Here is a 12,868-nt window from a genome sequence, read left to right as displayed (position 1 = left end):
CAATTACGGAACGTAATTGCAGATCAAAATACTTAGGCCTCATGCACACGACCGTAGCCATGTGCACGGTCGTGATTTTCGTGTCAGCCGTCCACGGAGTGTCATCCGCGAGCCACCCGCAAATCTCGGGCTGTGCACATGGCCGCATCCATTATTTTCAATGAGCCCGGACTGCAGAAAGAACGGGCAAACCTTATTACGGCCGTGTTCTGCGGTCCGGGCTCATTGAAAATAATGGATGCGGCCATGTGCACAGCCCGCGATTTTCTCCGGGGCCATGCACGGACCATGAAAACAACGGTCGTGTGCATGGCCCCATAAGAATGAATGGGGTCGCAAAAGTATGGAATTGACGTTAAGCAACAATTGTTGCATTGATATACAATAGGTATTCGTTCACTTAATAAGTTAAATTGTATCACTGCCTAAAGGAACGATTAAAATGTGATTTTTATTATAGAAAACCTTACTAAAATAAGGGCTAAATAGCCAATTGTACTAATAGAGGCATAAGCACGGTAGACCAGACAGAGGAGGAACGGTTACAATATTGTTGTTAGCACCATTGCTGCCAACCAACAATTCCCCCAGTCTGAATTATAATATAACACCTTGTCAATCCGTGCCACTAACACGTGTCCCTACGCGTTTCCGCACCGTTATTGTCACAGTGCTTCATCAGGGGTACACTGATGTGATTTCAACACATCGATTTAGATTAGTATGGCCGGGAGACACCTATTGCGTGTCTCGTTTACATTCACCCGGCTCGTATACGACACTGGTCAGCTGGTCGAACCAAAAGTACGTTCGTGTGCATGGGGCCTAATCCATTCATTTCTATGGCCCACGGACACCTTCCTGTATATTCACAGGAAGGTGTCCGGGCCATAGAAATGATCTGCAAAAAACAGGATATGACCTATTTTTTGATTTTACGGACCGTGCTCCCATAGATAGTAATGGGAGCACGACCTGCAAATGCGGGTGACTGTCCGCGGCTGTCGGCAGTGCACGTAAGCACGAATCATTACGGCTACGGCTGTGTGCAGAGGGCCTAACCCTTGTCTGTATTCACACATTATGCAACACAATGACATTAAAAAATCTGTGTCAGTGGGAAATAAACAAATACATAGGTAGTTTGTATATTATCTGTCTTATATTTAAAAGTAATTTAAAACACCATATGTAATACATCCATATGTAAAGATGTGTAAACGTGTATAATTCAATCTGAAAAATATCTGATGGCATCCATTCAGTTCTATTGCTATTATCTGTTTTTGCTTTCTAGATTCCTCTTTTGATTCTTTCTCTATTTCTATAATATATTCACCTGCATCAAATAAAAATCAAATTGAGATTCAAATAAATTCCAAGAATTTTGTTTGCATTGATGGGTAGATAAGTTAAAGTGTATTTACAGAAAATCCTCCCACACTCCGATTATTCCTTATATTAAAAATGTTTTAAAAGCAGTTTATTCTTCACTCTACAAGAATAGATGTATCAAGTGTCTGCAAAGTCAGAGGGATAGGAGGGTCCTCCAGCTGTGACAGAGCTGCAAGCAAAACCAGAAAGACGTAGGGGAAGAATTATCAGGGTGACCAAGTGAGAGAAAAAAAAAGAGTAATATGGCTGACAATTGTAGCTATTAGACAGCTACTTCCTGTCTCTGAAATTAAAGGAAGGGCCAGTTGAGACCTAAAATGGCTGAACTTACAAAATAAAATATTCACATAGTTCCAGCACATAAGGATTGATTGATTGATTGATTGATTGATTGATTGATTGATTGATTGATTGATTGATTGATTGATTGATTCATTTATGCATTCATTGATTCATTCATTCATTCATTCAACTCCTTTTCATATACTGTACCTTATTAAGCACCACTCTCAATTAACCATTGCAGAGGGCCAATAGAAAGAGGATCATGCTCTGGAGAACCCTGATCATCCAAGCAATATATGGAAGGCCTAATTCAATTCAATGAGCACTGTGTATTGATTAATTTCTGCCGCAGCAGAACCCCCCTCCCCAATCAGCTGTTCTTCAGGGAAGCTGCTCATACAAAAGGGACTGTCCGAAGTGAACAACCCTTTCAACTGTCTGTAATGTAAAGTTCTGAGAGAAATAGCGAACGACATAAATTTGTACATAGAGTGGATATAAAAAGTCTACACAGCCCTGTTAAAATGCCGGGTTTTTGTCATGTCAAAAATCAGTATAAATTAATCATTTCAGAACATTTTCCACCTTTTATGTGACCCATATTCTGTACAATTTCAATGAAAAACAAACTGAAATCATTTAGAGGGGAAAAAAAAAATAACAAAACTACAATAATGTGGTTGCATAAGTGTGAACACCCTCCTATTATTGGGGATGTGGTTGTGTTTAGAATTAGCCAATCACATTTAAACTCATGTTAAATAGTAGTCAGTACACAGCTGCGATTCTGAGTAACCCCATATATAGCTCAGCTGTTCTATTAGGATTTTCCTGACATTTTCTTTGTTGCATGTGACAGCAAAAGCCATGGTCCGTAAAGAGCTTACAACACATCAAAGGGATCTGATTGTTGGAAGGCATCTGTCAGGAGAAGAGTACCAAAGAATTTCCAAGGCATTAGATATACCGGGGAAAACAGTGAAGACGGTCATCAAGAAGTGGATTACATTTGACACAACAGTGACATTACCAAGAACTGGACGTCCCTCAAAACTTGATGAAAAGACAAGACAAAAATTGGTCCTGGAGGCTACCGAGAGGCATACAGCAACATTAAAGGAGCTGCAGGACTTTCTGGCAGGTACTGGTTGTGTAGTGCATGTGACAACAATCTCCTGTATCCTTGATAAGTCTGGGCTGTGGGGTAGGGTGGCAAGACGGAAGCCTTTTCTAACAAAGAAATATATCCAAGCCCAGCTATGTTTTGCAAAGACCTACATCAAGTCTGTCAAAAGCATGTGAGAAAACGTGTTATGGTCTGATGAGACCAAGGTTGAACTATTTGGCTATAATTCCAAAAGGTATGTTTGGCGCAAAGCCAACACTGCACATCACCAAAATAACACCATACCCACAGTGAAGAATGGCGGAGGCAGTATTATGCTTTGGGCCTGTTTTTCTGCAGCTGGAACTGGGGCTTTAGTTAAGGTGGAGGGAAATTTTAGTCAATATAGGAACAAAACCTGCAGGCCTCTGCTAAAAAGGTGAAGATGAAGAGGAATTTCACTTTCAGCGCAACAACGACCCAAAGCAGAACCTCCAAATCCACAAAAGAATGGCTTCACCAGAATAAGAGCAAAGTTATCTGACAGATTTGGAGCACTTTTGTATGGAAGAGTAGGCAACATTTGCCAAGTCAAGAAGTGCCATGCTGATAGAAAATAGAATACCCTTAAAGACTGAATGCTGTCATAAAGTCAAAGGGTAATTCAACAAAGTATTAGTTTAACTCCTTCCCGCTACTTGGCGTAAATGCACGTCCAGTTGAGCAGTAGCAGTTTAACAGTTTAACAGTTAACCGCTTCGATGCACTACACCGCAACGGTGGTTAACTGTGCAGGGCGTCTGCGCTGCTCTCTCTGTTGTGAATCAGCAGCCCATCGCTGCTGATTTTGGCAACTAACCCCTTAGATGCGGCGGTCGATTGCGATCGCCGCATTTAAGGGGTTTAAAACAGATCGGCCGCCCCCACATGCAATCATGGGGGCTGTCGATGGTTGTCTTGGCAACCGGATGACAGACAATGGCCTCCAGGCCGCCATGTATGGAAGCACATGAGGACCAGCCGGAGGCTGATCCTCATAGGCTTCCTGCCAGAGTGACTGTCAGTGTGAACGCCGTAAAAAAAGAAGAAAAAACATTGGCAGAATTGATGGTTATAAAATTGGAATAAGAAGTGATCAAAAAAATCGCATGTACCCTAAAATGGTACCAATGAAAACTACAAATTGTCCCGCAAACAAATAAGCCCTCAAACAGCTCCGTTTTATAAAAAATAAAAAAGCTCTGGCTCTCAGAATATGGCGATTCAAATTGTGCAGAGCGTTCCAAAAGCGGATGAGATTGGGCACCATTTATCAGTGCGACACTGGCCACATATCTATGAATTATTACTTATTTACCCCATTATTATACCCTCTTATTATATCCTGATGTACTCCGTACAACTTACAAATGCCCCCACATTATAAACTAAACTAAACTACCAGTAAAACCATTAAACTGTACTATAAATGGTGTCAGTAGAAACTACAACTCCTCCAGCAAGAAATAAGCCCTCACACTGCCCCATTGACGAAAAAATAAAAACGTTATGGCTCTTGGAATTACGGAGGGAAAAACGAAAAAGCAAAAAAATGGATCAGTCCGTAAAGGGTTAATTAATTTCTAATAAAAAAACTTTTATGACCACATGTGGGGTAAAGACATACTCGGGAGAAATTTCTTTACAAATGTTGGTGTCCTTTTTCTCCTTTATCCCCTGTGAAAATGAAAAAATGCAACATTTTAGTGAAAATAATGTTGATATTCATTTTCACGGCCTAAATCTAATAAATTCTGAAAAAGACCTGTGAGTTCTAAATGCTCACTATACCCCAAGATAGATTCCTTAAGGTGTGTAGTTTCTCAAATAGGGTCACTTTTGGGGTGTTTCCACTGTTTTTGGTCTCTCGGGAGCTTTGCAAATGCGACATGACACCTGAAAACCATTTCAGCTAAATTTGAGCTCCAAAAGCCAAATAGTGCTCCTTCCCTTCTAAGCCCTGCTGTGGGTCTAAACATGCTACATGTAGGATATTTCTAAAAACTGCAGAATCTGGGAAATAAATATCGAGTTGCATTTCTAGGGTAAAACCTTCTGTGTTACAGGAAAAAAATCCATTACAAATTAATTTTGAAAATTAAATCTGTAAATTTCACCTTTACTTTGCTTTAAGGGTATGTTCACACGAGGTCATTACGTCCGTAATTGACGGACGTATTTCGGCCGCAAGTACCGGACCGAACACACTGCAGGGAGCAGGGCTCCTAGCATCATAGTTATGTACGATGCTAGGAGTCCCTGCCTCTCCGTGGAACTACTGTCCTGTACTGAAAACATGATTACGGTACGGGACAGTTGTCCAGCAGCGAGGCAGGGACTCCTAGCGTCGTACATAACTATGATGCTAGGAGCCCGGCTCCCTGCAGTGTGTTCGGTCCGGGACTTGCGGCCGAAATACGTCCGTCAATTACGGACGTAATGACCTCATGTGAACATACCCTTAACTCCTGTGAAACACCTAAAGGGTTAAAACACTTTCTGAGTGCTATTTTGAATACTTTGAGGGGTGCAGTTTTCAAAATCGGTGATTATTGGGACTTTCTAATATATAAGGCCCTCAAACACTCAAAAAATAGCCTTTTAAAATTTTCTTGGAAATGTGAGAAATTGCTGCGAAAGTTCTAAGCCTTGTAACGTTGTAGAAGAATAAAAGGACATTCAAAAAAATGATGCAAATATAAAGTAGAAATATGGGATATGTGAAATAGTTACTATTTTGTGTGGTGTTACTATCTGTTTTACAAGCAGATACATTTACATTTAGAAAAATGCTAATTTTTGCAAATTTTCTCTACATTTTGGTGTGTTTCACAAATAAATATTGAATTTATAGACTACATTTTTTCCCTAACATAAAGTACAATATGTCAGGAGAAAACAGTATTAGAATTACTTATCACCACATAAATTGACACGTCAGATTTGAAAAAATCGGCTTCGTCCTAAAGGCCAATACAGGCTCAGTCCTGAAGGGGTTAAGGGTGTGCATATTTATGCAACCACATTATTTTTGTTCTTTATTTTTATTTTTCCACCCTAAAAGATTTCAGGTTTTTTTTTCAATACAATTGTACAGATTATAGGTGACATTAAAGGTGGAAAAAGTTCTGAAATTATTAATCTTGGACTGCTTTTTGACATATCAAAAACCTGCCATTTTAACAGGGGTGTGTAGACTTTTTATATCCACTGTACAAGAAAAACAGGCAAGTTTTGAAATAAATATAAACAAAACTTTGCAGGCATTTCCCTAACTAGTCAATTTTCTATTTCTAACCTCTGTTTCCTGCAATAAATAAAAAAAAAAAATAATTCAAGCTTAGAGCAATAATGCATTGAAATATGCTAGTAAATGTGTTTCAACCGATGGCCAATGCTAGAGGGTCACTCAACTTGAGCATGATGCGACTTTGTTTAGTCAAACTCCTATAACTATGAGGGTATGTTCACACGCAGAGTCAAAAACGTCTCAAAATACGGAGCTGTTTTCAAGAGAAAACAGCTCCTGATTCTCAGACGTTTTTTGTGCCACTCGCGATTTTCGCTGCGTTGTTTACGGCCGTTTTTGGAGCTTTTTTCAATAGAGTCTATGGAAAACAGCTCCAAAAACGTCCCAAGATGTGTCCTGCACTTCGTTTTCACGGCCGTTTTTTTACGCTTCATCGGAACAGAACGCCGTTTTCCCATTGAAATCAATGGGTAGATGTTTGGAGGCGTTCTGCTTCCGATTTTTCGGCAATTTTTCGGGCGTTAGCAGCCCGAAAAACGGCCGAAAATAGGCTGTGTGAACATACCCTAAATGTTTTGTGAAATGACTTCCCTCAGTTGGTATCTATTAAGTTGTATTTTGTAGAATGACAAAGGAGAAGTTGCAGTTTTTAATTAGAAAACATACTGGGGGAAAAAATCCTTATTCATTCAATTTGTGATATTGTGGTATTTAGTCATGATGCAAATATTCTGTTACTGTTGCATTATCTGTTCTGTATATAGAGCTATTATTTGGTTAGTAAAGATCTGTGATATAGAGGAATGTTCATGTAAATAGTTTAGTGTTTATAATTAGGCAAATGATTTCGGATGTGGCATGCCACATTAGGCAAGTTCTAAAAGCACCAGGCTTTTCGTGTACCTGTGCCCCCCCCAGTAAATAGTGCCCCAAGCCGATGTATACAATGTCGCTGTTCAGCACAGATCTCAAAGTAATTCTCTAATAGTTCAGCTTACTACTTTCTGGAATAGGCAAACTGTTGCCTGTCAGTAATATCCTCAACAGGACCACAATCTATACAGTAGTGTTTCTGAAGCATGTGGGAGTTATCACGTATTACCTTTCAGTTATTAATATGAATCACTATAGCAATAATAAGTATACTCTAAACCCCGAGGCCTCTGTGCAGTACGTTTTGGAGATTGTCAATGATTGCTGGATGGATGTTGGGGATAGGAGTGTGTTATGTGAGCAACTAAATATAGAAGAACTAACAGATGAATTTTGATATGACCGAAAACAGACAGCCTTATGGTGTATCACCATGCTAATGAGGTAAGGGACATGCACAGTCTGAAACAGGGATTGAGCCAGAATTCTTGAAAACAGGCTAGAGCCACTGTGAATGACAGGCATTACATAACAAAAGATTCCATGGTGATGAAAGCACGCATACAAATCCAATTATTTATCCCATACTGCGTTCACTTTCAAAAGTTTGCATTATTCAGGCGGAGCACTTTTGGGAAATTTGAAGAAGACAGTAGACAGATATATTGAATGACCCTAGGCACTATTTATGGGGAAAATAAAATGTAAACAATGTAGATAGTTCTATTCAAGAGTTCATAAAACACTTTGAAGAAAAAATCAATAACGTTTTTGCCTTAAAAAACCCTATTACATGAATGCTTTCAGCATACCAAAGTGTGTTAGTTTGCGTTATATAAAGGCTTTGGTATTTGTTTTTTTTAAATGTACAGTAAGTAGGAATAATCTGCATTTTGTATAGATTGTCTAAGGGTATCCATGCAGCGGGCCCGGAGGGGAAGGGCCCATTTCAGATCCCCTCAGGCTACCATATCATGTGGTCTGTTCCATGCCGAATACAAGGTCCTGACGCCGGGCAGATTCAGGACATTATATGCGACGCATTACACAACATCCTGACGCTGGTCGATCTGTAATGCATCGCATAACATGCCCTGACCCTGCCTGGTATCAGGACATTGTATGTGCTGCGGCACAGACCGGCCTGATGTGGCAGCCAGAGGGGATCTAGGCTGGGCCCCTGAAGATAAGAGAAGAAGGAGGAGTGCTGAGTACTGCCTTCATTTTTGCTGTGGGGGGGTTTGATCTGGGGGAGATCTGATTGTGGGGAGGGGTCCGATACTGAATAACTACGCCCCTTTATCCTTGTCTACAAAACTGTGCGGGTGGGTGACTTTCAATCTCTTGTATTTGCTGTAAAGATTACTTATAGTGATGCCGGGTCTTAATCTAATGTACTCTAATAATTCTCTAATAATTCTCTAAGGCTTGCATATAAGATCAGATGTAAACAGCCCATACTTAGAAACTCTCACATTATTAATATCAAAATAATCTGAGACATTTTTTAAGTTACTTAATTAAATTGAGTAGGTGCTATAAAATAAAATCATCAAAAAGACTTTGGGAATTTCAAACAAATTAAACAAATACATAATAAAGGGGTATTCCCAGAATCGACAATTATGACCACAGGATAGGTGATAATTGTCTTATTGCTGGGGGCCCCACCACTGGGACCCCCACCGTTCATGAGAAAGGGAGCCCCAAATACCCCGATCCTCCTCACTGCGCCCCCAGCAGTGAAGAGAAGCATGAATGGAGCAGTGGTCGAGCATGCACCCGCCTCTCGATTCAATATCTATGAGAATGATGGAAACAGCTGACCGCATACTCGAGTGCCGCTTCATTCAATGTCCTCCTGACTCCAGTCAAGCAGTGAGGAGTAGCAGGGGGTTCGGGGGTTCTCAGAATCGGTGGGGATCGGTGATATTTTTTTATTCTGGTACAATGCCTTTAATAGACACTATTTCTTATAGTAAATATTTTGTTCGATTATTTTTTTTTTCACCAAAAACTATCATGACCGAGTGGCAATAAAGCAAAATATACACATAGGTAAATTAAATGTTTTAAATTGAAATAATGGGAAGTTTTGGGGAAAAAAGTAGCTATTTGAAAATGTTCTTTTTATACTAAAAATATAAAAGATTAAATGCTAGGTTTTGGAACATTTTATCTCTGTTTCAAATATCCCAGACCTTTCTGAGTAACAGTCAGATATAATTACCTGGAGAAAGATTTATCCTCTTTTAATCCCCTTGCCCTCTGACCTGTTCCTATTATCAGAACCTGATCTCCTTTTTTTTTTTATAGCAGAAGGTTGTGCTATTTTACAAATTTAGTGTCACACACTGTATTAGCCAAATTAAATACTTTATTTAACCCTTTAATGACCAGGCCATTTTAAAAACAAAAAAAGCAATTTTTGGTTTTCCCTTTTTTTTAATTCAAACTTCTATAATTATTTAAACATATTTATGGCCTTATGCACACGACCGTATTTTTTCCCACCCGTAAATACTGGCGTAAATACGGTTCCGGTGTCACCCGTATTCCACCCGTATTTACGGGCACGTTTTCGATGCAAAATTGCACTGCACTAATCGGCAGCCCCATCTCTCTATCAGTGCAGGATAGAGAGAAGGGGCAGCCCTTTCCGAGGTAAAAGTAAAAGAAATTCATACTTACCCAGCAGTTGTCTTGGTGACGTGTCCCTCTCTTGACATCCTGCCCGACATCCCTGGATGACGCGGCAGTCCATGTGACCGCTGAAGCATGTGATTGGCCTGTGATTGGCTGCAGCGGTCACATGGGCTGAAACGTCATCCAGGGGTGTCGGGCCGGATGTCGAGAGGGACGCGTCACCAAGGCAACGGCCGGGAGACCAGACTGGAGGAAGCAGGAAGTTCTCGGTAAGTATGAACGTCTTTTTTTTTTTACAGGTTGCTCTATATTCTGATCGGAATTCACTGTCCAGGGTGCTGAAAGAGTTACTGCCGATCAGTTAACTCTTTCAGCACCCTGGACAGTGACTATTTACTGACGTCGCCTAGCAACGCTGCCGTAATGACGGGTGCACACATGTAGCCACCCGTCATTACGGGAGCTCCATAGACTTCTATGGGCTGTCCGTGCCGTTATTACGGCCTGAAATAGGACATGTTCTATTTTTTTCACTGGCACGGGCACCTTCCCGTAAGAAAACAGGAAGGTACCCGTGGCCAATAGAAGTCTATGAGCCCGTAATAACGGGAGTTTTTACGGTCGTGTGCATGAGGCCTTTGTGTTGCCATATTCTGAGGGCCATGACTTTTTTTTATCTTTCAGCATTGTTTTATTTTATTGATACCACTTTGGGGTACATATGACTTTTTGATCACATTTGGATTCAATTTTTTGTGGGAGATGAGGTAACCAAAAAACAGCAATTCTTGAGTTTTCTTTTCCTTTTTTCCAGCATGCTGTAAAAATACTGTTTGGACTTTAAGCCCAAGTTCCCCCATAGACTTCGATGGGGAGAAGAAATTCTGCAACAGATTTATATTGTTGCGGTTTTTACAGAGGAAATGCAGTAAAAAACACTGGAAATCTGCAGCGTATCCTGTGTGTTGGAACATACACTTATGGGCACAGCGATAACAATTATGTTTTGTTTTTTAAAAATTTTTTGGGGGGGAAGGGAAAAGTTTTTTTTCCAAATTTTAATAAGCTTAATAGCAGATTAAAGCTAGCAGCCTGGGGGCCTTCATTAGGCACCATTGACAACCATTGGCACCCGGCGATCGCATAGCGGGGGTATCAATGTGCTGTCAGAAAGGCCCCCTTTTTAACTGCTTAGATGTTGCGGTGGCAATTGACTGCAGCATCTAAGGGGTTAAACAGCTGGGATCCTAGTAATCACGGATCACAACAGTTAGTATAGGGTGTCAGCTGACTGTTGCAGCATCTGGAGCAGGTTTAGCTTGTAAGTCCGCTCCATACAACCACCTTCCTTATGACGAGGAAACATCGTTTGTTGTCGTGAAAGGGTTAAAGTGTTTATCTTTTTTAACAGTTGTTATCTCTTGAATTTAGATATTTTCCTTTCTGCATCATTACAGTAAATGAAACAAAAATTCTATATACCTGTGCTGAGTGCTCTGACTAATTACTGTTGTAGAGTAGAGGTGTGGAACTGGAGAGCTGTGATGTGTGCTCTGACTAATCAGCTGCCTCCCCACATCTGCTACTCTTCCCCTCTCACAGCATGAGTCTCAAGCACAGCACATGATGCCCCCTCCTCCCCCTCATCTGTTCTGTATCTTCACTTCACCTGAGCTTTCATCCAAAAGTTCAAAATCGCCATGCTTCTAAGTTCCCAATATTGTTATGATGTTCCACCTGCATTTTAGTGCTTTAAGAGTAATTTTTCACCTTATATTCCCCCCGTCTCAGCTGCCCCACGTTTTTCTGTTGTCTCCATAGTGAAGGGTTTGCCACTGACATACAAACGTTCAAGTACAGTACAGTGCAAACTTCTATGCCTACACTTCCAAGCATGCCTTGTAGGTTACATAAAATTGGTGATAAAGCAATAATCTGGCTCTCATTATATATTTATTGAATACATACATATGTATGTGTGTATACATATATATATATATATATATATATATATATATATATATATATATATATATATATATACACTAATCCCCCTTTATATAAATAGCCATCACAATCTGGTTTACCACCATTTCTCTATTGCCTGCAATGTCTATACTGTCTAATGTTTGCTGCAAGTATCTCTCAATAATAACCAAATAGCTCAATGTAAGCGCTGATGCTGCGTTGTCACGTCGCACTAAAAATGTGACTCACAAAAATGTAGGGACATAATAGACCATAGAGAAATGGTGTTAAAGCAGATAAGAACAATACACTGGAGAGAAGAAGAATATATGTATGAAATAAATTAGGAAACAAGTACGCTGGCTTGCTGAAAAGTAAAATAGCTACAACAAAGCAGACAGGCTGCAAGGATTACATGAGAGAGAAGTACTGACTGTTTGCAGAGCCAGGCTGGCTATGAGTGCAGGGAGCAAGCTTTAGCAGAGGAACACCCCCCTCCACTTCCTGCAGTCCGTCTCCTCTGCTCTGTAACAAGAGACAAAATTTGCATGACAACTGTGATGGACAGCAGATTACAGGAAGGGTGACACCTAGTGGCAGTATTTTTTCATATGGACTTTGCAAGGATAAAACTAAAACAAAAACAAATGTTTGAAGGAATTAAATTGCAAAGTTGTTAGATATTAGGCTTATTATTAGACAGTGGTGGATTAAGTAGACCATAGGCCCTGGGCTGTTCCACAAACTTGGGGCCCCCTTCCCCACTGCCGCTCTGCCGTGTCTATAATGAACACCACCTTTCTGTGCGAGCATTTTCAAATGAGTGTTACGATTCCTCTCGCAAAGCGGCTGTGTCCCTACATACTGACAGTCTCCAACGATCGCTGACTGTATCACACTGTGTAGGGACACATCCTCCTGACAATGGGAATCGTAATATGCATTTTTCTATTAGTGCTGGGTACACAAAGACTTTATGTCGAATACAAGGATTTCCTACAACAGACATGTCAGGGGAGGAGACAGATCCTCTATAGATCCAGTGACTCACAAGTGATGTCTTCTCAGATGGGAGTCGTTTTCTTTTCTTTTCCATCTGACACAGACCGGTATGGCGACTTCCACTGATGAGACATGTTTGCTCCTTGCATCTGCAGCTATTTCCAGCCCCTGTAGAAACACAAAAATTCAGACACCAAGGCCCAGGACCATACATTAAAGGGGTTTTCTGGGCACGGACCGTTTTCTCATACTTGTGACCTATCGATGTGTCCGGACAACCCCTTTTACTCAGACTAATAAATTAG

The 12,868-nt window shown here is 40.5% G+C and overlaps 1 protein-coding gene across 3 annotated transcripts in view; it reads right to left on the bottom strand.

The window, feature by feature from the left end:
- Positions 1-12,868, bottom strand: part of CACNG7 (calcium voltage-gated channel auxiliary subunit gamma 7) — a 148,590-nt gene that overhangs the window by 92,399 nt on the left and 43,323 nt on the right. The gene's annotated exons all lie outside the window — the stretch shown is intronic.

This window comes from Rhinoderma darwinii, chromosome 10 (genome assembly GCF_050947455.1).
Source record: "Rhinoderma darwinii isolate aRhiDar2 chromosome 10, aRhiDar2.hap1, whole genome shotgun sequence".
Taxonomy (NCBI): domain Eukaryota; kingdom Metazoa; phylum Chordata; class Amphibia; order Anura; family Rhinodermatidae; genus Rhinoderma; species Rhinoderma darwinii.
Note: the sequence above shows the minus strand (reverse complement) of the source record. Positions and strands in the feature narration are given on the sequence as shown.